Raw genomic sequence first — 4348 nt, forward strand, 5'->3', positions numbered from 1 at the left:
AGGCAGGTCCTCTCATCACCACGCTGTTCCCCACAGCGGCTAACAACCGAGTTGAACAGAGGGGACCTGACAGTCATGCTGGGCTCCAGGAGAAGGCAGGTGACAATCGTAATCCCTACAGTCATTAGCAAGGAGCATGTTTCTCAAAGTTTAGCTTCACCCAAAAATTTTCCCACAAGTGCACATAAGCATTTTATACGTCCACTGATAACGTTTTACACTTAAATGCGATTTACAGCTCCGCTTGCCTTACTAGAAGCTACCTTTGAAGGTTTTACAGTTGTCTGTCTGTCTTGAATTAGCTGAGATTGTATCCAAAAACTTGACCAAAAGCTGCCTGGTTGTACGGCAGTCTGCCTTCACTTAAGGAACACTCCTTACTAAGGACTGAAAAAGGTGGAGGAGCCAGGGTTTGTGGCTTCCTACACAATTTATTCCTGCATTTCACCGTTTTCAGCATTGTTAGCCTGTAAAGCACACAGATGGATGCTCAGCCTCCAGTCGAGCCCTGTAGCCACCTTCTCGACTCAAACATCTAATAGGGCAGCAAAGTGTTTGGTAAGAATATTGTTATTCGGCGTGATTTTGACCTAAACCAGGATCCTCTTTAGTTTGGTGGCATCCATTTTCAGCAAATCTTTTTTCACTGTTGTGGATTGTATCACCTGCTTATTGTTCATGAGCCATCAATTTTGTATCGGCCATAATGTTATCGTTTTTGAAGCTCAAAATTAGACTGACGAGTCTGTAATTCTGGAGTATTAAAATTGTCACACAACATCACCTCCAGACCCTGTGGGATCTAGGCAGTATTTCAAGACTTAGGAGAAAGCAAAATTAATAAACCAGTTGATTTCTGGGCCAGCCCCTTTAAAATTCTTAGATGCTCATTACTTGGACCTCAGAATTTTAAAATATTTTGCTTTTTCATTACTGGTTAACTGCACCTCCAAGTTACTGTTGAAATGGAGAGTAATCATCATATTGTATCGCCTATCTTTTTCCCAAGTGCAGCTCCAAAATACTTACTGACCTTGTCTGCTTTATGTCTCCATTATTTCTGAAAACTTTATTTTAGCAAATGGCTTATCTGTGCTTTGGTGTAAGGCTCTTTGCGTTCCCGGTGGATTTAAAATCCCTTTTTCCTTGTCCTGATGACCATGCTTTTTCCCTTAGGCCTTCTTTCTTTCCATTTTCTGGCCTCTAATAGAGATTGCTGGGGTTTTCTCCATTTGTTGGCTTTTTTTACTGTACCTTTCATTTCTCTCCTAGGCCAGGCAAATGTCTTAAGTAGTGTAGCTTTGATATTAATAGCAGGATTGTAGAATTTTCTCGGCGCTCTCATAAACTGTTGTTAAAATGCTTAGAGTAATCAGAAGCTGTTTTCTGTTTATGTTCTTCCTGCCACATGACTTGGCTCATAACTATTTTCAGCCTCGTGAAACGGTCCCTTCTAACACATACAGGATCTTAGTTTGCGTTTTACGTCTGTCGTCTGCAAATTACCCTTGGCAAGTCCTGATTGCGGTGCTCTGCAGCAACCTGCTGTGTTTCAGTTTTGTGCTAAATTGTACTTTAATCTGTCAAGGCGTGGTTCCAAGCAGGCTTTCCCTCATGTTGCCTTCAATAATTTTCCAGAAGCTCTGGGGGTATGAAGTGATGGTCTCACTACGCCCAGGGCATGTCACTGAACTGGATCCACTAAGGAGAAAGACTCTGTCCCTCTTCTGCCCGTCATGAGCAAGAATTTTTGCTGGGTGCTAATGAGATACTTGAAAAATAAGAAACCTGTCTCAAAAAGCTCCTAAGAAGTAAAATTGAGGCATTTTTGCTCCTGCTGTTGTGATGGGATAAGCTTTATTGAGGTGCTAGGCAGCTCTGTGCATACGGTCTCCGAAGCTGGTGAGAGATGTGCAGCCCCTGGCAGGACGGATCCTGATAGCATTGTGATGTTTGTGTATCTCCACTAAAGCTCTTCCTAAGTCTCATCTCTTTCCCCAATGTAATAGCATTTTTTTCCTTCCCTTTTCTATGCAAAAGTTTGATCTTATTCAGCTGCCAGGCTCCAGATGGTAATTAAGGAACTGGATGAAAGTCCTGACTCTTTCCTGTGTTTAATTTTATCAGCGAGGGTTTGGAATAAAATGTGTATGTCGTGAAACTCGTGATTTCCATGGCTTACAGAGTTATCCTGCCAGCATCTCAGAATCTGGCAATAAGTGCCCTTGGAAAAGCCAAGAAAAACCCTGAATTGTTACAAGCCTGGGCTGATAGCCCGGATTTTCTTCTGTGTTTTCATTTATTGAAAGAAAAGAATCCGAAATAGTGATTTCCGTGCTGAAATAAAACAGTTCAGTGCTGAATGTAGACATCTCGTTTTCAAAAGAAGTTGCCAGCCCTTGAAATGATTCCTTGATCAAATTGTATGGATTTTCCAGTCTTTGTTAGATATTTCCTTCTTTGAGGAAATACCCTCAATTATTACACAGGTGTGAGCTCTATCCACGGATATCAGTGTGGGAAAAGCTGTCCTGTTCTTGAATTCACAGGGATTGATGATTCTGGCAGACACTCTGGTATGTCCTAAAGCCAAAAAGATTATTCATCTATCTTAACATGGGGCGGGGGGCGTGGAATTACAGAGCTATCAAAGCAAGCAGAAAATATCTGATGCCAAACAGAAAAGATACGATATGAATACAGCAGAGCATTTCTCGGCACAGCATCTCACTGCATATCCGCATCCAAGGCAGATGTGCCTCTGCTTCATACGCTGCTGTGAGGGAGCTCCATCCAACTTGTGAAACAGAGCTGGGGTTATAAAACTGCTGCATCACTCGGTGCCCTGGGGAATGCAGGCTTAGCTGCCAGGGCTGCCTCCCATGTCCTCCAAGCTTAGAAAACCGGGCAGTTGTCCCTCTTTGTGTTGGCTGCCCAAGGAGGGCTACAGTAGGGATCTCGAGTCCAGCTTGAGCGAGTCTGAATGGGATGGTGCAGTTTGCCTCAGCAGTGGGGACAAGGCAGGTCCTGGGGAGGGTTGGGAGTGTTGGGTGCTGGGCTGTAGGAAGGTACTGAGAGGTCCCATATCCATGAGGTGGCAACATGGGAAGCCTGTACATAGGCAATCTTCTGGAAAAACCAAGGGGGACACAGCCTGCGTGGCCCGAGAGGCAACAAAATGCTTGAAAACTGGAAGTGACTGGAGCTGGGCACGGCACCCTGGTGAGCATCCAGGCAGGGAATCTGACCTGCGCTGTTGCACGCTTGGGCAGAGGGCCCAGTCCTCCACCTGGTTTTCGTTTATTTGAGAGGAGGATTCTGAAATATGGCCAAGGAGTGCTGCAATAAAAGCAGTTAAATGATGATTTAAAAAAAAAATCAAAACCACACAACAGGAAATAGTTGTTAGTCCTTCGTTCCCAGTTGAATGACGTGAAGCTTTGAGCTCATCCTGGAAATTGCCTTCTTTTGCAGCAGCCATCACGTCTCCATCACTTGGCACTTCTGCTCACATGGGCCCATGTGGGAAAAAGCCTCTGGATCCTGTCCCCGAATTCAGTCAAGAAGCCTTGGTGATTCTGGCACATTGCTTTGTGCCTTGAAGAGTGGTTATTCAACCCACACAGCCTCAGGAAAGGCAGCTGTGATATGAGGCAAGCTGAAAATGTGGTATACCGAGCAAGAGGGTACAAAACAGCAACAAACTCTGCTACACACTCATCTCAGCCTAGCTCACGGGAGCATCCATCCCCACCAAGCACAGCTGTGGGTTGTGTCCGGATCAACTTGCTGCCCCGCTGCATGCAAAATGTTTCCAGCTCCCTCCCAGCTGCCCTCCTCGCTCCTGAAGCTGGAGCTGCCACTGGTACGTTTGGGTTGGGCAATGGAGGGGCCGCCTAGGTTGTGTGGTTGTGCAGTACGTGGGGCTGTGGTCGCTGATGGAGGTTTCTCTGTAAAATGAGCTAAAGAAAAGTGTTGGGGATCCAGCACTGATGGGTTCAATGAGTTTTTTGCAATCTTCAGGGGAACTTGGAAAATTTTGGGTGGTGGGGGTGCTTTGAGGCAATGCTTGAGGTTTTGGATATTTGTTTTCATTTCATGTTGGTTGAACGCATTTCACGAGAACAAAGTTGGGTTGTAACACTCAATGCTGGAAGCTGAGCCCTGGGCTCTGGCCTGTAGCATGTCTGGTCTGTGTGCATGTCACTCTTCCACCTCATTTCCAGCAATTTTTCCATCCTGATTCACTCAGCAAAAGCAAATCAGGCCCCCAGGCCCCTCCTCACGTTGTGCTGCCATTCCTCTGCCTCCTCCCCCTGACACTGTTCAAGACCCCCCCACCACCACC

Source organism: Cariama cristata, unplaced genomic scaffold, assembly GCF_000690535.1.
Source record: "Cariama cristata isolate BGI_N322 unplaced genomic scaffold, ASM69053v1 scaffold10878, whole genome shotgun sequence".
NCBI lineage: Eukaryota > Metazoa > Chordata > Aves > Cariamiformes > Cariamidae > Cariama > Cariama cristata.